Below are 26,696 nucleotides of genomic sequence, written 5' to 3'. Positions count from 1 at the left end.
TGGTCCCTGTGGCAACCACTCTTCCTTGTATCCCTCCTTCCCTGTCTATTCTGAGGTCCCCTTGCCCTCAGCCACCCACTGTGTTGGCCTCAGTGGCCTACCTGCTGCCATGACTACCCGAACCTTTAGTTCCAAGAGGCCTAAGGTTCCGGTCAACATGCTCTTCTTGGCTGGGGCTGGTACGCATGCCCATTTTACGGTCACAGTTGAGCAAGGGAATGCCACAGAGTACCCAAGGGGGCCGCACATATATTCCTCCTGTCCCCACTGCGTGACAACAAGCCTGTCTCCTCCTGATGACAGAGGGCATGGCCCACACCAGTATGGTAAGTTCTCTTCTTATTATTGGTCCCTGGACACAAGGAGGCCAAGCTGCCTGGGTAGAAGCCATAACTGATAATTCCAAAGACCCTTGCTATGTCCCTTGGCCTTTGAGTGTCCAGTTTTCTGAGCCTGCAGAGCCCAGAACTGGAGAAGCTGGGTCATTGAGAGTGATGGTGAGTGGGTCCACCCCCACTTCCACTCTTGTTCCGGATCCCATCTCTTCTTTCTCTTGGAGACAAAGCATGTAACAATCTTTGATGAATATACTGTACCTTAGAGATTAGGACCCCATCCTGTCAGAGTAATGCCTGTGACGGGATTTCAGCTGTGCCCTCAGCAGGCTGTTTCAACGCTCTTTCAGGGTGGGCAGCTTCTGAGAGGTGTGGAATGTGCTGCAGCCCATGGATCCCATGGTCCTGGGCCCACTGCTTCTGCTCCTCTGCGGTGATGTTGTCCCATGGTCTGATGTGATGTTACTTGGGACCTCATACCAGTGGATTAGACATTCTGTAAGCCCCTAGATAATGGTCTTGGCTGTGGCCTACAGGTAGGAAAGGCAAATCTGTATCCAGAGTACATGTGCATTCCTGAACTGCTGGCTTCCCCAGGACTGAAGAGGCCCAGTGTAGTTGATGCCATATTGGGGGCTCAGTCCTGGTCTCTGTTGCTGGACATTCAACAACGGCGATTATTCACTTTAGGCCTTTTCCCTTTCCACTCAAAGGGAATGACTGGTAGGAAGATCAGTCTTGGTAAGCGAGAGTCCATACTGCTGGCCTGTGCATCACCCTTGTCTTTGCCACTGTGGCCACTTCACTCATTGGATAGCTCTGGGGTAGCTTAGGACAGGCTGGTGAATGTCAACTGGCCTGGTCATTTTGTCTCCTTGGTTGTTAATTGCCTCCTCTGTGATAGACACAGTTGGTGGATGCTAACGTGTGATGCAAAGGTCTTCACACTCTGTGCCTATGCCCACGTGTCCAACCACGTGCTCTCCCCTAGCTCTCATCTTTCTTCTTGCTGACTAGCTGGTCCATTTGATACCACCTGTGAATCCATAAATATTCTAATCTTGAGCCATTTCTCTGACTATACAAAATCAGTAACCAGATGTACCCAGAGGTCTGTCCACTGGGAGAATTTTCTCTTGCCACTGTCTTTCAAAGCCACACCTGAGTAAGTCTGAGGGATGGCTGCTATCCATTTCAAATTGCATATACATACCGAGCTGACCCATCCATCAATCAAGATTTAGCTTTCTCCTCCTTCTTCACTTAGTCATCCCAGATCACCCAGGCAGTCATAAGTATGAGCTGAGGGAAGAATGCTAGTGAGCTGAGGGAGGGGTGCTGGTGCAACAATGGGACTCTGGTCTACACCCTCACACAGCTCACTTTGCCCTCTGGTCCTGTTCATGCTCAGCCTGGAATATACCACTTCCACTTTGTGGAGGATTGCTGTTGGTTTAGTCCAGTATTAGGACAATCGGTCTGTCAAGACCCAGCTTACGATGGGCAGCTTGAGAAGCTTGGCCACGTGGTGTCCTTTGTTAAGCATTCTGTCTCTTTCAGGGCCCAGTAGCGTTCCAGAAGTCGTTTTTCAAAAGGCATGGCCTTGCTCCTGAACCTCCAGGACCTATATCATGATTCTTCCCGTGGAGCTTGCCACAAACTCCCCACAGCATCTTTCCCCGACTGATACCTTTAACACCACCGGATCTGCCGAGTCATGTGATTCGCGCAGGAGGGCTGCTCACATCAGAGTCTGGACTGTGCTGTAGAGCCCTTTCATGTTGTGGCAGCCCTCAAATCCAGCAGCCTCTTACCTCACCCAGTACAGGGGCCTTGAAACAATCACTAGCTGTCAAATGCGACATCTTCAGAACCCAAAGAGGCCTACCAGACACTGTGCGTCCTTCTTCATGGTAGCAGGTGAAAGATACAATAATTTGTTTTTCCCTTCGGAGGGGATATCAGCCTGCCCCTGACCACTCGAGCTTAGAAGTTTAATATGTGTAGCAGGCCCCTAGATGTTCAGAGTCTATCTCCCACCTTCTGGAGCACCTGTAGAGGCTACCTTTTGTTCATCCTGCCTAATTAACATACTGCTCATTAAGTAATAGGTAAATATGTTCTGGGGAATACCAAGATAGTCTGGAGATCTCCTGCAGCATATCAGTGCAGAGGGCAGAAATCTGCGCAGCTCTGGGGTAAAACTTAACATATATGTTGTTGTCTTCCATTTGACGTGAATATGAAACATTTTTGATCCCCTCTCTTGACCATGATAGAAAAAAAATGCATTCACCATGTCATTGACCACATACCATGTTCCTGGGGCCGTATTACATTTCTCCAGCAGAGATACCACATCTTGGATGGTGGCTGTGCTTGCTGTGGCCTGTAGCAGGAGTCAGCAAACTCAAGCCTAAGAGTCAAATCCAGCCCTCTGCCTACTTCTGTGTATGAATTTTATTTTATTTTTAAAATATGTTACTGTGTTTTATTGGAACTCAGCCACATTTACAAATTGTCTATAGTTGCGTTCATGCTACAACAGCAGAATTGGGTAGTTGAAACAGAAACTCTAAATATTTATTATCTGGTTCTTTGTGGAAAAAGTTCACTGACCCCTGGGCTACAGTAATCTTCCAGGACCCATCTGGCTTATTCAGGGACTGGATTAGCAAATTAGATGAAGATGTTTTGGGGACCACCACCTCCGCATTTTTTTTTTATCCCTAAGAGTGACACTAGTCTTTGCTTTTTCTCCCAGGATGTGGCATCACTATATTGAGGGAGAAGGGGTTCAGAGCCTTCCGCTTGGCCTTTCCCATTGACACCTCCTACCCCGCAGACCAAGGACTGGATGTGGGAGTTGCAGCAACTGCCAAGTATGTCAATCCCAACTGTACATTTGGTGAGAGGGAAGTAGATCACAGGGTGGGTTCATGGACATAGTAGACCACTAAGCCAGGACCTACTTAGGATTTTATTTATTACCTAGTCTCCATATCATTTCACTGTAACCAGGGGCCTATGGTGATGCTTTTGGGTCTCTGAGTATCAATGTCTACTCAAACCTTGTTCCAACAGTCCTTGGAATGTGCAGAAATTCCTCTTTCTCCGTTGCACAGTTATCTGAGCAAATATATTCTGGGGTGGGAAGGTGGAGGGGTGGTGGCACCTAATAGTGGAGGTGAGCAGCTCCTATAGCCTGCAGGGTCAGCAAGATCAGAGGAGTCTGGGAGTCAAAATTCAAGGGCCTTCACTGAGTGTTTAAGCCTCCTGAACTTAGCCCTTGGCTCTCTCCACCCACTTAAAGGAGATGAGAGCTTCTTCGTGTGCACCTAAAGAGGCCCTCTGGCTCCATATCTGGCTGTGAGCCCCTCCGTGTTCATTATCTCTCTGCAGAGCATCATTGGCACTTAGCAGTCATTGTCCAATACTCTTATCCAGGCAGCTGCTCTTTTCTCCATGTATCTCAAATGCCTGCTGAACCATTCCAGCTAGTTCATTCCCTTCTACCAGTACACTCCCCCAGTTCACCGCAAAAGAAAGTTTTTTTTAACAGTTGGGCTGCCACCTTGCCCCAGGGCTATCTGTGTTCTTCCTACCACCAGTTATTGGTCCTCACTGCCAGCCAGAGGTGGTTGATAAGTGCTCCCAAACCCCATCTTATTGCCTACTTTCTTGGGCCACTCCTGGTACCAGCTCTTAGGTTGTCATAGCTTAGGTTCTCTGGAAGCAGATGCTGAGATGGAGTTTGGTGCGTAGGGTGTTTCTTAGGAATCAACACCTGTGAAGGGAAGAAAAGAAACAGGATTGGGCAGAGGACGAGGCTGAACCACAATGCAGGCTCAACACAGCCTTGGCCAATTTGGCAAGGAGCTGTGGAGTGAGTGTTCTGTGCCAAACCAAAATGAATGTGCCTTTAAATCCCCAATTTGCTCAGTCACAGAGCGTGGGCTGCCTTGGGAAGGGAGACAACTGCCAGCTCTCCAGCTGACTGGGCTCCGTGCCCCTCCCCCAACTTCCAGCTGGGAAGCAAGTCCTCCTTTGAAGGGGTTTGGGTCACCCACCTGTGTGTCTATCCCAGTTTCCTTCTCAGTGTTGAGAAATCAAGGGGAAAACTTGAGTTATTGTAAAATGATGTGTTAGCTTGTTAACCTGTGCTTCTTGAGTGTGACTCCACTCAGGGTCTTTAAGTAGAAAGCATTGTGGCTGAGGAATTGAGGAGAAATCAGTGCTCTGGAGTTTGGGCTGCAGCAGCACATAGGAGTGGAAAGGACATTGTCTGGGAAAGGCACTGGGCCCTTGGAAGAAGACCTAGTTAGGAAGGAGAGGAAGGAAACGGGAACAGAAGTGTTCAGGAGTCAGAATTTGCCTACCTTTCAAGACTGTCTTGTGTTAAAAAAAAAAAAAATAGATTAAAAACAAGAGTAAACAGGATGGAGACACTCAGAACCCCCATGTATTATTTTTTTGTTGTTTTGTTTTTCATTTCTATCGAAGTATAGTGAGGTTACAATGTGTCGATTTCTGGTGTACAGCATAATGTTTCAGTCATACATATACATACTACAAAACAGAAACAGACCCTCATGCATTGATGTAAGGTGGTGCGGTTGCTGTGAAAAGGGGTCTGGCAGTTCTTCAAAAGGTTAAACATAGAGTTAACGTATGACACATCAATTCCACTCTGTTATATACTCAAGAGAACTGAAAATGTATGTTCACACAAAAAATTTTCATGTGAATGTTTATAGCAGCACTATTAATAATAGCCCAAAACGGAAACAACCCAAATGTCATTCAATTGATGAATGGATAAACAAAATGTGATCTACTCATGCAGTAGAACTTTATTTGGCAATAAAAAGGAATTAAGAACAGGCGCATGCTACAATGTACATGAACCTTGAAAACATTATGCTAAGTAAAGAAGCCAGACACAAAAGACCACATATTCTGTGATTCCATTTATAGGAAATGTCCAGAATGGGGAATTTATAGAAACAAAAAGGAGATACGTGGTTTCTGGGCATTGGGGAAAGGAGAAATGAGAAGAGGCTGCTAATAGAGGTATAAGATTATCTTTTTGCTGTGGCAAAAATGTTCTAAAATTCATTGTGGTGGTTGCACAATTCTGTAAAAATACTAAACCCCATTGGATTGTGCACTTTAAATGGGTAAACCATATGGTATGTGAATTATTTCTCAATAAAGCTTTAAAAGAAAAAAAGATGTCAACTGAAAAAAGATGGCTTTGCATTGAGTCTGACTGGAGCTAGCTCTTAAAGGTGTTGCCAGTTATGAGAACGTGGTGTATTTTATATCAGTTTTTAGGTTTTGATTTCTAAGAGTACTCTTCCAGTAGTTGGAAATTTTTGTAGGTAAGCACCAGGAATTTGAGAAAATTGTTGCAGAGAGTTTAGTGGTGTCGGAAAGATTTTTGTGACTGGCATTGGCAGTCAAGCTTCCCAAGGATATGGGGAAACTTTCCTATTTACTATAGCCAAAGATTGTGCAGCTCCTTAAGACCAGAGATACATGAGCTCATCTACCCACCTACCCATCTATCCCTCCACACATCCATCCCTCCCTCCACCCCTCCGTCCATCCATCCATTCACCCACCTACCCATCCACCCATTCAGCCACCCACCCATCCATTCATCCATCTATCCAGTTAACATTTACCAGTACCTACTGTGTGTAGTTATTGGAGGCACAATTGAGAACACAAAAGTCACCATCCTTATCCTTAAGCTTAGAGTCTAGTGGTGAGGAAATAAAATAAAAAGGCCATTGCAGCACAATCTAATTCTGTAAGAGGTAAACATAGGGGATATGAATGAATATAGGTCTACTGGGATAGATCAATCCACTCAGTGCTCACTTCATCCAATCCTCTTTCTGTATAGATGAACTCCTTCAGTGTGCTCTCTTCCTCTTGCTCTCCAATAATCATTTCTCTTATTCAGCTAACTTTGAGATATATCCCTTTAGTGAGCAATCAGAATATCAAATTCTAACTCTATATGTTAATAGGTGTTCTTGGGATGTTATAATTTGTGCCAGATCTTTGCTGCTATATTATAAATAGATGGCCATATTGTCAAGATCACAGTCACATGAATGTTCTAGAAATATTATAGCAAGCAGCTCAAGTTTATTGAAATAATTGGATTAATTACTTTCTCTTCTGAGACTTGGGAATTTTCTCCCCTTAGCAACTCTCTCTAGAGAAAGTTTTATTGCCTAGCCCTGTACATCTGTCTCCATCCATCTTAGATGGCTGGTTTGGATTTTCCTTTGTGCTTTTAGTGGTTCTGTGAACTTGTTTGCCATAACTTCCTCTGCTCTGTCATGACTTGAGATGCTCTGAGAGAAGAGTAGTTCTTTGCTGCGTGCATTATGTTGACCGCATCCTCACCTGTGTCGGTTTACTTGAGTTCCTTTTTTTTTTTTTTTTAACCACATTATCAGTCTTGAGTTTTTAGGTATTACAGATGCTTTCTCACAATTTATCTTGATTTATATAGTCTCCCAATTTAAAAGAAAACAATGGTAGACATACTTCGGGAAGACCTGGGCAGGTTCTGAAACTTTGAGTCCTTTGAAGTAGGGCACTGAAGGAGGTGTGCTATTTCAGTCTTTTTTATATCACTATATATTCTCTCTATATAGTTGTGCTCTATATTCTAGTTTTCAATGTCTCAGCATTGAAAACTCAGAAAGGAGAAGAACTTAGGAAATACTGTATAGATGTAGATACCACTCTGAGAGGTGATAAAAAGGGCAATTGAATGCTATTGATTTATAGGATAAAATGTAAATATTTTGTAATAATTTCTACAATAAAGATCCTATCATAATGTTTGAGCATATCTAAATTTCATGGTCTGTTTCCAATCTAAGTACTGCTTTAAAAAGTTATTGATAATTCCACTTGTTTCTGTCTCAGCAGGGCAATTTCCTCAAAGTGAAACTAAGTGAAAAAACCCTAAAAACTTTAATTACTCAAGAAAGATTGTCTGATTTCATATTACTGTCAATAGGACTCAAAATATGTGAAAATAATGATTAAAACTACATAATTAGGTTTTATGGAAATGAAGGCAGAAAAAAAGTGTGGAATAAACACAAAACACATTGTGAATTATGCATGTCATTATTTCATTACTCTTCCAAACATGGCCGAGCCATCAATGGGCCACAGTGATATGAACAATAATTCAGTTCTTTTGTGTTGGATATTTTGTCCACTTTCAGTTTACACTTATCTATTTTGTCACTGAGAAAGTTTATTTTCCCAGGTAGGAGAAGAGAACATATTGTATTGAAGAGTTTGTTAGCTTGATTTATAACCTCTGCAGAGTCTGTGGCCCTACCACCCTGAACGTGCCTGATTTCACCATGTAACTTCTACATGTTTAGACTTACAGTATGTGGGTCTCCATTTATGCTCTTGCTCCAGATTCCACAAATGCCTGAGGGAAGTCCACCCCATTCCTTAGGTTAAAAAAAAAAAAGCTCGATGTTCACATGACTAAAATATTTTTAAAGTTAGAAAAAGGCAAACACTGAAATGTCTAATTACCATCTATCCCATTCACCTCATCCCCACCTCTGTCTGGAAATCCCTTTCCCACATAACCATGTTTATGAATTTCTTGTATTTTGTACACAAATAAAACCATATGTAAATATACCTTCTTATCTACCCTCTAAATGTTAGCCTACTATGTGTATCACTCTAAACTTTTCTTTTCCCATTTAATACGTTTTGGAAATCTTTCCATATTAGCATATGGGCAAGTTTCTCAATCTTTTGAATAGCTGCATAGCACTCCATTGTTTGAGTGTACTGCAAATTGTTATTGAATCTCCTGTCAAGGAGGACATTTGGTTTATTTCTAGTCTATTGCTATTGTAAACAAACTACACTGAATAAACTTCCACATTTATCATTTTATGTGCAAGTAAATCTGTGGGGAAAAAATTACAAGAAGTAGGAATGCAGTGTTAGAAGGTATGGCCGTGTTTCTCTGCTAGTGACCTTCAGGGCTGGGGAATTCTTCGTTGTTCAGGACTGTCTTGCTTATTGTAGCCTGTTCATCAGGGCTGCCCTTCCCCTGCTTAATGCCAACCACACCTTCTAGCCTCAGAGGTTAGCTAAAGTGTGCCCTCTTACCTTTCCAACGGCTGCTATCTATCAAAATGTACTAACTGGCTTTTTGTAGGGAATTGGTTAGATAAATTATGATCTATCCTTACAATTAGCTATCATTTGTCCTATACTTAAGCCTTCTTGTGTGCTAGGTCCTGTTCTGAGTACTTTAAATATTAATATGCCTTTGATCTTCAGGATACTCCTGTCAGATAGACGGTGTTGTTACATTTTACAAATGTAGAAACTGTTGCATCCAGAGGTTAAATAATTTACCGAAGTCCACCCAGCTGATAGGCATGGAAGCTAGGAGCTGAACCCACCCGGTCTGACTCCAAAGCACCCGTTTGGCCATTCTGCTATCCTCTCTCTTAAGAAGTGTGTGTCACAACACAATGTGAATGTATTTAACATGACCAAACTGCACATTTAAAAATGGTTAACATGGGAATCTAAAAAACAAAAAGAAAAGAAAAGTAAAAGACAAATGAACATAAATACAAAACAGAAACAGACTCATATACATAGAATACAAACTTGTGGTTGCCGAGGGAGGAGGGGGTGGGAAGGGACAGACTGGGAGTTCAAAGTTTGTAGATACTGACAGGTATATATAGAATAAACAAGATTATACTGTATAGCACAGGGAAATATATACAAGATCTTGTGGTAGCTCATGGTGAAAAAGAATGCGATAATGAATATATGTAAGTTCATGCATAAATAAAAATAGTGCTCTACACTGGAAATTGACACAACATTATATACTGACTATAACTCAATAAAATAAAATTTTTTTAAAAAGATACTAGGAGAGTGGAGCCTAAAAGTTTTCATCCCAAGGAAAATTTTTTTCTTTTTTTTTTCTTCTCATATTTTTTGTATCTATACGAAATGATGGGTATTAACTAAACTTACTATGGTAATTCTTTCACAATTTATGTAAGCCAAGTCATTATTCTGTACACCTTAAACTTGAGCAGTGCTGTGTGTCAATTATATCTCAATAAAACTGAAAGGAAAAATAAATAAATATATCCTTAGATTTAAAAAAAAAAATGGTTAACATGGCCAATTGTATGTTATACGTATTTTAACCACAATTTTTTCACAAAACCTGTTTTTTAAGAATGGGGGGAAATAGTGAGGCAGACCTATACGTCTGAATCTGGACAGAAGACCATGAAGAAGTAGGTGATAAGGGAAGGGGAGAACAATATGAAAATAACATCAAACCTAAGATTTTAGAGAGAATTTAGGATTATTGAGTATGAAGCACCTTCCAGACAACCTAAAACTTGGTTTTCCATGCTTATCATTTGCAAACTGTCTTCACAATTTCCGCCTTATCCGTCTACTGCCCGTATAATTTATTGGACTATTTCTTTAAAATCAACATGCTTTTCCTCTTTATTTCACCAAAGAAATAGTATCAGTGCAATCAAAGTTTAGTTGCAGATTTTGTGTGTGTGTGGAAAAAAAAAAAGTAAAGTAAAAGGAAAGTTTCTGTGTGGACGATCTAAAATCCCAGGGTGCAGCACACTTTGGGGATTTTGGATTCAACACCGCATTTTCTTTTTGCAGAGGAAGAAGCTGAGGACCAGAGAGGCTTTCATGACACAACTGAGACCACACTTCGAGTTGGCGGTGAGTCTTGATGTGGACCTTGACCACGTACGTGACTTTCAGACTTGCGCCCTGTCCAGAGCCGGAGACCAGCTCTCCCAACCGCCTGCGCTCTTGTCTCCTTAGATATCCCAGCAGCCTGTCAGACTCAGCCCTGAACAGAACTCATCTTTCCCCTCTCAAAAGCTGTTCCTCCTCTTGGCTTCCATTATTGCTACCCAGACACCAGGCATCAACATGGTTCTTGGACTCCTGTGTTCAAGTTACCTCGGAGCCTGTTAGGATCACTCCCTCCTTATCTGATCTCTCAGTGACAGTCCTGGTAAATCCAAGGACAGTCAGCTCGCTCGCGTCTGAGCTTTCTGTATGTTTTAATTTTGTCGTATTTATTACATACTCTCTATCATACTCATTTTTTCACACATCTTATCTGTAAACTTTAAGTTTCTTTTTTCTTTACATAATTTATCTATACTTTTCTTTTTTTTTTTTAAGATTTTTTTCATGAGGGGAGGGAGGTAGGTTTAACCTATGTATTTATTTTAATGGAGATACTGGGGATTGAACCCAGGACCTCACGCATGCTAGGCATGCACTCTACCGCTGAGCTAGACCCTTCCTGCTATAAACGTTTTTTTTGAGGGAAGGAATTTCATAATCTTTTAACCTCTAGTTTCTCACACATGCATAGAGTGTACTAGACATGTTTGAATGAGTGAATGAATCAATCAGTGGGTGAATGAGTTACTACAATTAAGGTGAGGTAAAAGCAGCATGGGGAGTTATGATTTTAAAACAATCCTTTGGTTAATATTTCAATGGCAAATTTTTAGAAAACAACTTAAATGTAAGCTTTCTTGCTGGTTTATGACGCAAAGGCAGTCTTAGTCTACACTCAGCTGACCTTTGCTCCACATAAGAAATATAAGATATTTCTAAATAAAAGATAGCTGTAAAAATCCAGTTTATTATTGGCCACACATGATTTATAATGAAGGTACCATCTGTCAGTCTAACAATTAACCTGCTTGAAGTATAAGCAGAAGGAAAATTAATAAATATGTTGATTATTCTTTCAGGCTATGGACACTGCCAGCAGTCAGCTTTTAACTCTTACAGCAGCAAAAGCATAAATCTATAATACTGTTTTATGACATGTTATTAACAAATTAGTAAACTGGGAGGCTCTAGAATTATGTTCTTGAATATTCTTTGTCTTATACTAATTACAATTCCAGTTCCTTGTTTCTTTGCTCAGTTAGCTCTTGTATAGTTAAAATCAAACTTAAATGTCACCTCTGACGTGTTGTCTTCTTCCTGGGGAAGAAGTTAGGCACCTTCATCAGACTGTCACTCAGGGTGACTCTGATGCAGGTGGTCCACAGGCCACACTTTGTGTAGCTCCACACAAGCCTCCAAGTGTTTCAAGGATAAGAGTCATTTTATTCATTTGTATCTCTAAGACCTGTATAGACTATGTGCTATACGTAGACACATAACCAAAGTACAATCTGTTAGTCGAACATTAACCTATTTGTAGTTAAGAGAGTATAATCTGATACAATGAATGAATACATGTACACTGAGTGAATGACCTCAGCTACTGTGTGTGTGTGCATGTGTGTGTTGTGAGAACACCCATCCAAAACCCAAACCTAAGTTGTGTTTTTAATACAATTCTATAAGGTGGGGAGGGTATAGCTCAGTGGTAGAACACAGTGCTTAGCATGCACAAGGCCCTGGGTTCAATCCTGGTACCTCCGTTAAAAAAAAATAATAATAATAATAAATAAATGAACAAACCTAATTACCCCCCCAGAAGAAAAAAACAATTCTATAAGAACTGTTTCTTGCTATTTGCCTTAGTATGCAGTATCAGGATTTCTTACTATTTTTTTTTCCAGCATCAGTAGAGTACAATTTATTTTTTAAGATACCATTCACTTACTTTGTAAAACCCAATTCAAAATAATATGCTTTCACAATTTAAAAAAATGGGGACCAAAGACTCAAAGAGGAAATACAAATCACCTCTAGTCCCTCCTCTGAGAGATGCCCGCTGTTCACAGATGGACACATGTTATGGTTGAATTATACATAGCTGTACTTTATATTTTTTAATTTAAAAAATTAGCTTTTATTGCTTCTCTTTAGAGAAGATACTCAAAAATGGAGACGAGTTTCAGACACCCTGTAAGTTCTAAAGAGTGATGACATGTTTGAAGACCAAGTACTTTTTCAGTTAGTTTCCTAATTAAACATTTTGCTTTGTTCATTAAGGTTCTTGTTCAAGCAGCAGAAACTAACTCTCGCTAAATTAAGCAAAAAGAAGCTTTACCTGAAGAATATAGGGGTCTCCTGAGATTGGAGAGAGGCTGAAAAACAGAGCTTACCCTGGATGGAGATCTGGCGGTCCTGGCCTGGACTTCCATCCTTGTCTGCTTGTCTCTTCTCAAAAATCAAAGTACCAGGAGACAGTGGATTTTGTTTTGTTTTGCTGAACTCAGGTTACATAATACTAGGTGGACTTGGTGACAGACTGGTTATGGGTGGAGAGGGGAAGAAAGGGACCAGCAGTGATCTCCAGGTTTCTGGCTTCCCTAAATACCTTGCTAACGGTACCATATCCTAAGATTAGGAACAGTGAAAAAGGACCAGGCCAGCTAAATCTTGGGAGGGGTCAGATGAATGGTTCAGTTGGGGGCATGCTGAATTTAAGGTACCTTGAGACATCAAAGGATGTTAAGTAGGCTACTGGGTATATGGCTTGTGCTGCAGTTTTTCTATCTGCATCTCCAGACCTCCCCTCCACCCTGTTTGCAGCCCTGGGAGGCTGACCTGCATCAACAAACTCCCTTTGCTTTTGGCTTCAGATGGGGTTAGTTCAATGGGGAGCAATGGCAGGAGATCAGAGAAGGAGAAGCAGTGAGGTGGGTCACTCCTTGATTTTCCTGGCTTCTTCCCTGCAGAATTGCTGTGGGTTGGCTGCAACCCTGAACCAGAGGTCACAACTCTTGTCAGATATGGTCTTCCCCACCAACCCCTCACCCTCCAGGGTCTGGCTGTGCTCTTGCTTGTTTTAGAACATTGTGCTACTTCCGATAATTTCCCTATATTCTGTCCACCCACTCAGATTGCACCAACCTAAGTGTATCACTCATTTCTTCCAGAGTCCTGACTGATACATGAGTACAGAATTCAAAGGGAAGGTTCAGGCTGGAGAGGTATTTTGTGAATCGCCTGTTTATAGATGTAGTAGAAGCTGATGTGGATGGTAAGTTCCTCTGTAGGGGCGCACAGTCAAGAAATGAAGAGTGTTTAGGACTGAGCTTTAAGAATCTCTACCTTGCCTCCCGCTGAAACAGAGCAGTGAGAAGAAAGACCTGATAATGGGAACCTCTGGGGACTCCCTTGGATCCATTAAAGAGGGACTACACACCTGTTCTTGATCATCCACCATGGCATCACACAGCAAGAAAGGGGCAATTCACTACAGGGAAATCAGAATGATACTGGGAGAATGGATGCTGGATGGCTGGACCCAACACATATACACACACCCCTACATACTTATGCATGCATATCTACGTAAGTTCATTAAAATGAGATACAAATATTTCTGCTTTGTCAGCAAGATTAATTCTGCTGTGAGTGGCAGAAAATCCAAAATGGTAGTAACATAAAACAAGATAGCAGTTTATTGCTCTATCATGTAAATGAAGCTTGGAAATAGTTCAGGGCTAGTATAGATAGCACTCATGGTGTCAGGGATCAAGCCTCCTTTATCTTGTTGTTCCACCATCTTCAGCATACATGTTCCACCTCATGGTTCAGGATGGCTGCTTGTGCTCCAGTCATCTTGCCTGCATTCCAGCCAGCAGCATTTTTCAGATATTGCAAATAGCACTTATGTTTATATCTCTGTGGTCAGAACTTAGATACATGACCAATCTACTGGTGCGATACTGAGAAATACCTTTGCTTCAGATGACCATGTACCCAGCTTAAAACCAGGAGTTCTAATATAAAGGAAATGGAGGAGAATGGAAATTGGGACACCACTAGTGGTCTTTGCCAAACATGTGATTTTAAAACCTATCTTCTTTTTAATTCAAAAATTTTTCTAACTTTTGATGACTCCTTGCCAGCCATAGCTATACTGTAATACCCTTCCACGTATACTACGTCTTCTAATCCAAAGCACCCATGGCAAATGTTAGATGGCATCAATGATCCAACACATGGCTAGCACAGCTTAGGAAGATTCCTTAAACCAACCCCACTCATTCACAAATCTTAAAACATTAGAGTCAGAAGGACCCGGAGAGAACACAGTCTGGGAAACTGAGCAGTGACAGATTAAGGCACATATTTCAGGGACATGCAGCTTGGTGGCAAAAGCCTACCTCTTGTATCTCTGACTTTCTGCGATTTAAAAATTCTCGAGTATCTTTGATTCACAGGCAGGTTTTACACCCTGCTTTAGGTAGATGTGAATGTGCACATGTTACCCCTGGCTACACATCAATTTCTAGATGGGAATAAACTACCCATTGCTTCTTTTTCTAGGAGGCATATGATGCTGTGGTGAATGGGGCTGTAAATTTCTGCAGGAGATGAAAAATCCCACAGTAGGCACTCATTACCATGTCATTGGACTGCCTGTTCCTATAACAAATACAGTCAATTTTGTTTATGGGCCTGGTAGGGAAGGTAGTCGTTGGCTCAGAGAATTTGGCTCATTAAACCAGAGTAAAGCAACCAAAAAAAAATTTTTTTTATCTTAAGCAATGTGAAATATAAGCAATTCAAAGTCCAGCCAAGGGTAGATTGGGAAGGCGGTAGGATGGTAGGATTTTTCTCATTATGTTGGAAATGAAGGCATTTCATGGCTTAAAGGATCAACAACTAGTCTGTTAGAGGCAAATTGTCTCTGAATTTTGGAGTTGTTAAGCCCTGTCTAGATACATGGCAAAGAATGTAGCATGGTGAAAGAGCTTTATAATAAAAATAGTATCTAATGCATAAGATTTTTGGTGAGAAACAAATGAAACTGTGAATGATAAATAATATTATCAACTTTAAACTGCTCCACCAGTGTTATTTTAATCAGCATCTTCTTTGTCTCATGGCTCCAGCCCAGATGTCATTTAGCCAGCAGGACTTACATGTATTAGTCTGATATAATTATTAGGTCCCAGAGAGTCTTCGGTTATTAGTCCCAAAGGTGCTATCTTAGCCAGATGGCCAAAAGGTTGTGTGCAGCTCTGTTCAGTGGGAGAATTAATGAGTCATCATGTAATTTCACCCATTTGTATGGGTAGAAAGTTGTTTAATTTGAACCTAGCATCAGCAATTATAGATATCTCTCTGAAACACTTTTAAAAGAATCTAATCTTTCTCTAAGATTTTAAAACAGTAACAAGAGTTGAATAATGGCAGTGTTACTTTGATTCCTGGTAAACTGTCCTCTTACCACATTGCTCATTGGTGACAATAGTTGAATGGTGCCAAATTATTACAGATTTTGAATCTCCATATAATAGCTTTCCACATGCTGACTTGTTTACCAATTCTTGAAAATGCCATTGGACACAAAGTTGCAAGTAGAATTATTTCCCCATACATTATGTAGAAAGAGGCTTCAGAATTTCCTCATGAATAAGATTGTGAAACTGCTGAGTAATAGCTGTATTAGTTATTCTCTGCTGTGTAACAAATCCCCCCAACCCTTAGATGCTTAAAAGAATTCCTGTGGGCCAGAAATCCAAGCACAGCATAGTTAGGTGCCTCTGACTCAAGATCTGTCTGGGTTTGCAATCAAGCTATTAGCTGGGGTTGTGATCTCATCTAACAGCTCAGCTAGTGGTGGCGCTGGGGTCCACCCTAAAGCTCACTCATGTGCTCATTGACAGGCCTCCATCACTTGCCATTTGGGCCTTTCCACAGGGCTGCCTCATGACATGACAACTGTCTTTCCATGGGCCAGTGAGCAGAGAGAGGGAGAGAGCAAGAACCAGAAGCTAATCGTTTTATAATTTAATCCCCAAAGTAACACTTCTGCCATATTTCATGTGTTAGAAGTAAGCCAGTAAGTCCAGCACGTAGGACTGGGAGGGAGAACACAAGAGCATGAATATAAGAAAGTAGAGATCATTAGGGATTATCATAGAGGCTTCCTACAACAATGACTCTGGAGTTCTATAATTTTGAAATAATTCTTTGGCAGATGGTTTCCATTTTAATAAATTATTTTGTTTTTATATAGTAACTATTATTAGATATATGTTAATCAAATGAGGCTCTGTGAGGTTAGATACCTGCTGATAATTTTGTAGAATGTGCTTGATGTCAGGTCAAGTTTTATGCTACTGGCAGGCACTGAGCCTGTAAAATCTAGATAGTACTTTTAATGGGTTCATTACAGTTCATCTAGTAAATTCTTTCAGTAAATTAAATAATAAACTAATTTTTACTCCTCCCAATTTTCAAACTAATGAACAGAAAGTATATTTTACATGGTAAGAATTTGGCTTATTGCATATTTGGCATGATTGGGTTAAATGTTATATACACTTCCTAAATGTAAGACAAAAGTGTGTGTGTGTTCATGACTTTAATCTCTCAGAGTGTATATCAATCAGCAGAAGATATACTAAGATAGAACCAACCAATATCATTTCCTTTTGCCTGAAGAACTTCATTTAATATTTCTTTTAGTGTAGGTTCTCTGGCACTGAATTGTCTCAGCTTTTATTTATCTGATATTTTCTTTGAGTAAAGCATTCTAATGTGACATTTTTTTCTTTTCAATGTTTCAAAGATATTGTACCAGTCTCTTCTGCCCTGCATGGTTTCTGATGAAAGTTTGCTCTCATTCTTACCTCTGTTCTCTGTCCATAATGTTTCATAATTTATCTGGTATGGTCTTTTGAAAGTTTTTATTGAAGTATAGTTGAATAGTTGATTTACAATTTAGTGATTCATTTATATATATATATATACACACACACACACACACACACACACACATACACACATATATACATACTTTTTCAGATTCTTTTCCATTATAAGTTATTAAAAGATATTAAATATAGTTCCCTGTGCTATACAGTAGGTCTTTGTTGTTTATCTATTTTATATATAGCAGCCTGGAAACTACCTCCAGGCAGTAAACTGATGTAATTGTAGAGCTCACCTTGTTTATTTCCTTTCTTTCAGAGGTCATGGATCTGCTCTGCCTGTCCTCCAATGTGTGAAAACAGTTGTTTCTTATATTTTGTCTATTTTTCTAGCTATTTAAGGTGAGAGAATAAATATGGTCCCTGTTACTCCATCTTGGCTTGCAATGGAATTTTTATGATGAAACCGAAATAAATATAGAATTTTACTTTTAAGAATCATTTAGCATATGGAATCATCTTCATTTTAGGTCTAATTGAACTGTGATTAGTGAACTGCCTTTCAAATGTAAAGATAGTGCTACGTGTTGGGGTGCAGTTGCTTTTCTATTTCTTGAATAGAAACTTCACACAGGAAGAGAGCATGTAGAAGGTTTCTGAGAGAGTGGGAAAAATGTTATGGAGAGCACAGAAGAAGGTACCACAGCAAAGGATTTGTTGCATTGGCTGGGTTCCTTGATTCGTTCATTCAACAAGTACCCCCCCCCCAAACAAACGTTTTTGCCAAGTACCTGTTATCCTGGTTTTCCCACAGGCTGGAGCCAGCTAAGGAGCAGGTGCAGCCAAGTGCAGCTGGAAACTTTGGACTACCTGATGCTTCCCTGGTGCTCAGGAGCTGCTGCGGCTGCCTCCCTCTTTTGGTTCTTTGGCTGCCATTTTAAAGGGTCACCACCATCCTTAGATCCAGGTGAGATGATTTTCTGTCCTGAGCCCTGTGCTTTAGACCTCTGTATTTTACAGATACAGGAAACATAAATTTATTTAAAACACACAATGCCCTGTCACTGTGATCCAGAGCTCAGCTCTGATGTGGTACAACATGTCAAGTTATATATCTACTCTCATGACTAATACTGTTCAGGACCCAGGGAAACACTTATCCACAACTTTTCCCCAAAGTCCTTTAAAACAATGGGTGATGGTGTCTGAGTGCCCTGAAGGTCTGTGTTTTACCACAGCAGACATTAGAGGTGGACACTACTTTGGCATGAGGATTTGAGTTGCAAAAAGGTTAGTAACGAGAAGACAAATTAACTATGGAATGCCTCTCCTCAGATAACTTGAATGCAACAGATTCTTCCACAGTCAAATGCCATTTTCCATTAGTGCTGAATGTTCTTGTTCTGGCTTCTCCTTATAGTCCAATCTGTGGTTCCAGAGCATAGCGTTCTCAGCAATTGCTTATGGTGGCCGAGGAATAGTTTGCAATATTAATTTCTGTTATTTTAAAATTTGTTTATATGTAGACCTAGATGTAACATGAGTAAAATGCAATACCAATTCTTTACCGTGTCAACTAAATGGATACTAAGTGCTGGAAAATTGCTCCAGTTTGAGTTTTCCAGGAAGCAAATGCCAAGACAGAGAGAGTCAAGTGCAAGAGATTTATGTGGGGGAAAGCCTGTGAAAGAGACAGGGAAGAGGAAGCAGGAGAGGGCAGGAAAATCCATTAGCCCACAAAGTAGGTGTAATACCTGTGAAAGGAGAGAGGAAAGGAAGGAAGTTTGGGTAGGAGGAGTCTCAGATGGCAGTACAGTTCCGAGAAAATCTTGGCCAGCCCGTGGGGATCTCTGGTGTGCAGACTGCACCAGAATGGAAGTGTCCTGCTTTGAGCAGAGAAGACTAAGCCCTCGTCTCCCTGCCTTGCAGCTTCTAACAGCTTCCTGGGGAGAGCATAGCCTCAGCTTGGACACTGAGGCCAGTCCTGCATGCACAGTGGCTGTAGCGGCAATGGACAACTGTGCGCTTCATGGCCATTTTGCTCTTTGAAGGGAGATCTGAGGGCCTCATTTTCATGGCTGGTAAAAACTGTGAATCATTTTATTTTTATGAAAAATTTGGGATTTAACACTATTTTTCAAAAATTAAACTAAAACATCACTTGATTTTGATTAAATTTTTGATAATCTCATTGATGAACCTTGAGGACATCATGCCGTGTGAAATAAGCCAGCCCCCAAAGGGCAAATACTGCATGAGCCCACTTATATGAGGTGTCTAGAGGAGTCAAACTCTTGGAAACGGAAAGTACAATGGTGGTTGCCAGGGGCTGAGGGGAGTTGTTCAATGGATATAGAGTTTCAGTTTTGCAAGATGAAAAAGCCCTAGAGGTCTGTTGCATAACAAGGTGTGTAGTTAAAAATGATTACAATGATAAATTTTATGTCATGTGTTTTTTACCACAATAAACACATTTTGATAAACATGCATTGTAATCAGTATTTTGCCTTCTCATTTTAATAGAACATTTTGAAACAGGAATGAAAAATAATTTTCATTATTTTTGGCCCTTGGCCCCATAAACACAAAGGCCTGCCGAGTTTCCATGTCTGTCAAAACTGGACCTCTCTGCCCTAAGTGTAGCAACCTGACCCTAACGGCCTGTGTTTTATGACCTCTTTGCTGTTACAGAAACCTAACTCTTAACTGTAACTTGTCCCAGTTGATTTAAAATGTGCCAGAACCCTGTCTCCTGGCCCAAGCTGGGTCAAATGAACAGAGTGGGGGTAAAGTAGGAGGAATGAAGTCTCAGGGGAGCAGAGCAGGGGGACTGGTAGTATTTGGTATGAATGTTGCCAAGATCAAAATTAGCAATGACGACTGGGTGTTAGAAGGCAGGAAAAGCATGTTGTCTTCAGAGGAAATTGAACAGGGAACTAAATTACAACCCACAACTGACATATCTGGACTTTTCATTTGTCTTAAAGAGAAAAATAGCATAACAGACCCACTCTTAAGACACACTTTCAAGTGTCATTTTAAGATACAAAAACAGATCAGGTCATGCTCAGAAATCTTAATGAAAAACCTTCAACTCATTCTCAAGATTTTCATTAAATCAGACCCACCTGGCTCTGTTTCTCTGTTTTCAAAAGGCTAAATGCTTGGCAGGAGGCGTAGGTATGTAGGGAAATTTTAGAATTGCACGTCTCAGAGCAAATTGGTTGTGTTCCGAAAGTGCTGTTAGTGGGAGCATTGAATTATTATGTTACTGGGTGAATGAATACAAAATAACAGGCCCAGCTGGGCAGCATCCAGATGGCAGCCCTTACATGCTGTTTGGCTTTGGAATAGTCCCTTGACCTCTCTGTGCCTTGAGTTCCTCATCTGTAGCAAGGAGGGATAATGATAGTTCTTATCTCATTAGGCTACTCTGATGAGGAAATGAGATTATACATGGGAATAAAATACTAAGTGGGGCCTGGCACATACCAAGCATTCAATAAATATTATTTATAATGATTATTTCTTTATCCATGTGGATTGATTACAGTTCTAAGCTTAGCTGGCTGCCTTGCAACATGTGTTCACTAGGAGAGTGTTTAGTGGATCAGTTTCAACTCATCACCGCTACAAACTACTAAAATAAAACAGCTCAGGGATCCTGTGATAATGGCAGTGGATCACTCTTGCCCCCAAAGGTGAGGTTGATAGGGTTGGGTAGTCCCTTTTAAATCAGTGCCATAAATCTATGACGCAGGTTTTGGAATGATTCTGCTAAAGGGCATAAAAGGAGTTTATTTTTCATGCCTGCTCTTGAAATATGTTACAGATGCTATGAAAAATAAGGATAAGAAGTGGGAGGCAAGAATTCTTAGATGAATGTGAGATTTAAGATGTTGCTTGCCAAAGAGTTTTGGTCTTGTTTTCTTGTATTTCAAAATTGTGTCGCACAGGTCTCAATAGTGACAGTTTGAAGTTGGTTGAGTGGCTGATGAGAAAAACGTACAATTCTCTCTGGCTGGGCCTCCTCTCTGCTACTGTCCACCACTCACCCCAAAGGCCAAGTAGCCATGGGACCAGGCAGCCTCATATTCCTTTGGAATTCCAAACTGGTAATAGCAACAGGGAATATGGGAATCTGAGGGCCTTGAAAGTAACTTAAAATCATTAAATTGAGTTCTGTTTGACATGTTGAGATTTGCAAAGATTTCTTTCTTCCATTCTGGCTAAAGTCGCTATGGATTAGAAGCCAGAATCCCTCCCTTTCTGCACTAGGAGTCAATTCTGAATGTTTTTCCTCCTTGAGATACAGACTTAGGAACACAAAGCCGAAGATATGCAATTCCATCCTGGCCTGCTTCTCAGCCCACCTTTGAGTTCAAGTTCCATATCTGAAGAATTATTCTCTCCTTGACACTGGACATTTCAAAGGAGAGGGAGCTTGCTAGAAGGGAAGGGTCTTAGAATAACCATCTCTCCTAAAAGATAGCTCACTATCAACTTGACACAAAGGTTCCTAAGACAAAGCTTGCCACCCTCACTCACAGGGGCTGCTGGGCCGTCTGGAAGCACATGATGACAGCTACCAGGAAACAGGCCGCAGCTCTCAAAATGAATCCCTCTTGTCTCTTTCCGGCTGAACATCCCAGGTTCCTTCCACTTGCTCACTTATTAGGGTGTGGAATCTTCTTCCTTTCCTGTTTACAATCTTATATTACTTTTGGGCCACTGCCTCTACAAGTGGAGTCAAATACTTGACTCCAGGTGTGCTGTGACAGGGCCGGGTAGAGAAATGATAACCACTGAGGCAGATTATTTCTACTCAGGAAGCTTGTGGAGAAAACCTAGACCGCACTCAGTAAATACTCTTGTCCACTCTTAGGATGCTTAGGTGTCCAAAAGGCCATTTTCACCTTTCCTGCTTTGAAGTTCCAGGGAGAACTTGATGTCACCTACTCTTAGCCTCTGACTTTAATTAAAAGGCATCTCTGACTCACCTAGAATCCTGCCTAAGGAGCCGAACGTCAGGCTGCACCTCAACCCTATGATAACTAGTAGACTTTTTTCATCTACTTGCTCGGGACATTCAAATTTACGTAGCCAGTTTATGGAATGAGCAACCCTCAAACACAACATGTTGGATTATTTTTTCCTGGCCCTGTGGACGTCTTGGGCAAATGGCATCTGTTTCTGATCTCTACAATGGTCTTATTTTCAGGTATTAAAAACTCCAGTCCCTTTTAAGTCTAAATCTTACCTCATATCCCTACTCCCAGGCATCAGCTGAAGTCCCCCCAGAGCAGCACTGGGGAGGGGCCATCCTTTCCCCTTCTACTTCCTACCTTTGTCTTCTCTAGGATCTGGCTGTGGAAGAGGATGACAGAAAAAGAACACCTGCACTTTAAGTAAGCTGGTGCTGTTTGCAATTCTCTTTGTTGTGGAGATCATCCAAATGCTGGCCTTCCTCTTCTGAAGCATTTCTGAGGACACCCCTCCCCCTCCGTCCCATCAAGTGCCTTCTTCTAATTCCACTATTTTCTGATTCAAGCACTGTACTTTTGTCTGATTTCTTATAAGTCCCCCTCAGGTTCTCTTCCAGAGGACCTGGGTTCTCCTTGATGAAATAAAAATTCTTATTTTAAGACAAGACAAGAAAAATTTAAACATAAAGTTTTCTCTGCCTGGTTTGACTTCCTCCCTCCCCTCTAGCGTGCGTTGTGGATCTGCATTGTGTTAAGCAGACCTCCCCAATGGCAGAAATACTTGCTCAGCCATAGAGATCAGTTTTTCTCCTTCATTGGTCAGCCATGTAACTCCTTAGAAGATAACATTCCTTTTCAATCCTGTCAGGGGTCGCTATGACCCACCAGTCGCCTTGGACTTGCAGACATCTTTGGCGAACTTTACGTACAACGTCAATACATCATTTCCCTTCAAGATAGTGTTTGGTGCAGAACAGTCAGCTGACCTAGGGAGTTACTAGGTTGCACCTAATGGAAATTCTTATCTTAAATACTTACTCATGACCTACTCTTGTTACTAGCTATTATTACCTGTATTCTGCCTATTTTGCAAGATTATTGTTTCTTATGTTACCAAATGTGTGACTGAACTTCAGAGAAAATTAATGATGATTAGGTGACCTGAAATGATTGACCACATATGAAGTCCTATAAGACGGATGACTATAATAGTGTAACTCTAGACATGGGAAGAAGCAACAAGAGGAGACCATTTCCTGGACCATAACAGACTAGCAAGACACGTGGTAGAAAGGCTTTTGGCCACTGTTGACAGGGCCTAGGCCAGGGATAGCACATTGAGTGGCCCATCAACGAAATCCTCACCTGACCTGGGAATGAGCATGCCTAGCATTGTGGGACAAATTGGTCACAAAATGCCTCCCAAACCTTGGTTGAAATTAAGACCAAAATGGAAGGGACTGTAAAATAAAGATTATTGCCCACCATCCAGCTCTACAAGAGTCAAGGCCATTGGCCATTGCAGTCATTGGTCTACAGTATAAAGCAGAGATCAGGATGAAGCACTCTGTGCTCTGGGAAATGACAGAAGTGGCCCTCAGATAGTGAAATATTTTCAGGAGAAATTTTTGATGAACCTGATTCTTGCATCTTCATCTGCTCTGAAAAGCACTGAAACCATTAATTGAGGTCTGTTCCCCGTGACCAGCAGCATACCCCTTAGTCAAAATCACACTTACACTGACCTCCCCCTTTACCTCTTGGGAACAGCTCTTGGAGCTCTCTGAGAGGCTGCTCCTAGGTTCTAATCCTCAGGTTGACTCAAGTAAAGTTTTCCATTTCTTTGTTAGATTAACCATTGATTCCATTTTTGGTTGATATCCTCATCTTCTCAGGTGTCCTTCTGGGGTCTTATGAAGATGATGACAGCATGGTGGCCCTCTGTGATGTCAACTTGGCCCACGGGCAGTGAGCACCCTTGTCCACCACAGGAGGAAGTGTGGCTTGCTTCCACTGCACTTCTCTTTTCTTACTCAGGCAGCTCTAACCAGTCCCTCACCTTACATCCTTGCAGGTGAGAATCAAGTACCAACTTCCAGTGTTCTTCCAGCTTTTGGGGACATGTGTCAAGCTGTCTTCCTCTGGTCTCACGGCAGTCCCTTCACTGGCCTCTCTCTCCTCTTAAAGCATTTCAGTGTAGGCTGACAGTTCCTTCTGGAAAGTTCTCTGTGATCAATCACCTTGATAGTAATTCTTTGTTGAGCTGTACTCAACATTTTTGTAATTTTCTACACATATGCTAAACTTCAATAGAGAAGTTTATTTAAACATTTAAAAATTTATCTTGAAGGGGAAGAGTATAGCTCAGTGGTAGAGTGTGTGCTTAGCCTGCACGAGGTGCTGGGTTCAGTCCCCAGTACCACCAATAAACAAACAAACAAACAAACAAACCTAATTACTGCCCCCCAAATTTATCTTACATTGTCAGCTACAACTTAGCTTCAAGTTGCCTAGCTACAACCCCCAGCAAGCTTAGGAATACACCCCCCCACCCCCCCACCCCCCCACATACACAGACACACACACACACACACACACACACGAAGGGAGCTGCTTTAGCTACATGAGGATCTGCTATAAGGTTTCTTTAAAGCAGTGGTGAGCAGCACACTTATGTGACCTGGGGGTTCATTTGCAATCCTTATTAACCAAAGTAATGAGGCAGTGTCTGTGTACCCTGGAGAGTCTAACAGAGGAATTAGAGGTTTTCAAGGGCTGCAAGCTGCAAGCGAAAGAGCTCAAGCAGCTAAATGGCTTGTGATTTGCTAATCAGAATACTAGGGTATTTGTGTTTTTTTGTTTTGTAACTTCAGACTTGAACAGGTTTTTTAAAACCAAGATACAGATCTGAACTCTTTTGTTGAACTCAAGAAGAGTCAGTTGGACTGGAGAGTAAGCAAAGTGAGTGAAGGATGCCTCATCACCTCCAATAGACATAAACTTCTGTGTATATGTATGTATGTATATGTGGATATACACATTTTTGCCTTATTGCTTAAATACTAAGGATAGTGACAAATGCCTTAGATCTTTTGTGCCTTGCCTCTCATTAATCACTCCCTCAGAGAATGTGTCTTACCCCAAAAGAAACAAAAACTTCCCTTTTGGGAGATGATTCTGCTTTTCTAGCTACTAGCAATTTTCTTAGCAATTGTCCTGTAAACCCTGCAGCCCACCCTGACTATTCTCAGTACGTGGCGGTACCACGCTTTGGTCAAACATCTCTGCCTTAACCTAGAGCACCTCTTTATCTCATTGGATGACCTTGAAAGTCAAGCCATGTCCTTGTCATCTTTGGGTGTTTCTTTTTAAAGCGAGAAATACTGTTAGAGAAGGTGACCTTCTGAGACAGCTCCCCATGGTTTAACATGAGGCACACCAGCTATGTTCTGTGAAATAAGCAACTTCCCCAAACACCGACCCTTATTCATCATTAGGGTTTTCACAGAGTGGTAAAAACCACCCTTTAAAGTTAAAATAGGTTAACCAAATTTGCCGACTACTCACTTTAGTGTCCTGTATTGCTGTGCAATTGGAAAGGTAGAAAGACACAGTCTACTGGCTTAGAGAGAAGAATACAAGAACTTGCTCATAGGTTTAGGATTTTTTGATGAGTTATAAACTGGATTTCACTCACAGGGGCAAATCTCTCTTGTAATCCTGGAGGCGTTATTTAAAAACGAAATGCACAGTAATCTTAAGCACAATAGTTTTGACATTTTATCAGCATGCAATTAAAATCCTTTTGTCTCAGGTGCTGGCTCTAAACTCTTGAATAGACAGAAGCCCAGGAACTGTGTTATGCATTTCAGAAAGAAGAAATTAATTTGATAACTGGTACAGTTCCGTCCCCAGGAGGGAGTGAGCGGTGCAGTGCTGCGCTCTGTTGGGCTGCTACAGAAACATGCACGATGCATTTTGTTTGCCTGCCAAGAGTCTTCCCTAGGAATGTCTCCAATCACATCCCTGGGAATAATCTGGCTGCTTATTCAACACAGCGGCTTCTTACAGCCGAAGGGCAAGAGAAACCCAATAATCTATGCAATAGAGCGAAAACTAAAATATTTTAAAACTCCTTTGGTGGATGCTGAATATTTATACCCCCCTCCAAATTCATATGTTGAACCCTCTCATCTCCAGCGTGATGGTATTTGGAGGGGGTCTTTGGGAGATAATTAGGTCATGAAGGCACAGCTCTTGTAAATGGGATTAGTGCCCTTATAAAAGAAATACTTTTTTGGCATTGATTGAAATGATCACATGATTTTTATCCTTTATTCGGTTAATGTAGTATATCACATTTATGGATTTGTGACTGTTGACGCATGATTGCATTCTAGCGATAAATCCCACTTGATCATAATGTGTGATCCTTTTATGATGCCGTTGAATTTGGTTTGCTAGTGTTTTGTTGAGGATTTTGCATTCAGCTGGTTCTTGGATCTTGGACTTCCCAGCCTTCAGACCAGTGAGAAATAAACGTGATCTACTTCTGGTCAGTGAAATATAAGAGCAAGTCAGCTGGGGGGAAAGATTTTCCTCCCTGATAAGAGCAAAAGTGCAGAAGAAGAAAGTTCCACTTGTCCACTCATCCCTCCCTGCTTATGGGGCAGACATCTGGT

General features: G+C 41.2%; 1 long non-coding RNA gene across 1 annotated transcript in view; it reads left to right on the top strand.

Annotated features, from left to right (window-relative positions):
- The first annotated feature begins 2,796 nt into the window (after positions 1-2,796).
- Positions 2,797-26,696, top strand: part of LOC106729617 — a 49,658-nt gene continuing 25,758 nt past the window's right edge. The window contains exons 1-7 of the long non-coding RNA XR_004321381.1: positions 2,797-3,217; positions 10,083-10,145; positions 13,295-13,398; positions 13,490-13,712; positions 17,349-17,431; positions 17,844-17,996; positions 23,910-24,088. This is a non-coding gene — a long non-coding RNA (uncharacterized LOC106729617). The remainder of the gene's footprint in view (positions 3,218-10,082; positions 10,146-13,294; positions 13,399-13,489; positions 13,713-17,348; positions 17,432-17,843; positions 17,997-23,909; positions 24,089-26,696) is intronic.

This window comes from Camelus ferus, chromosome 7 (assembly GCF_009834535.1).
Source record: "Camelus ferus isolate YT-003-E chromosome 7, BCGSAC_Cfer_1.0, whole genome shotgun sequence".
In the NCBI taxonomy this organism is placed as follows: Eukaryota; Metazoa; Chordata; class Mammalia; order Artiodactyla; family Camelidae; genus Camelus; species Camelus ferus.
This window is presented reverse-complemented; position numbering and strand designations above follow the sequence as displayed.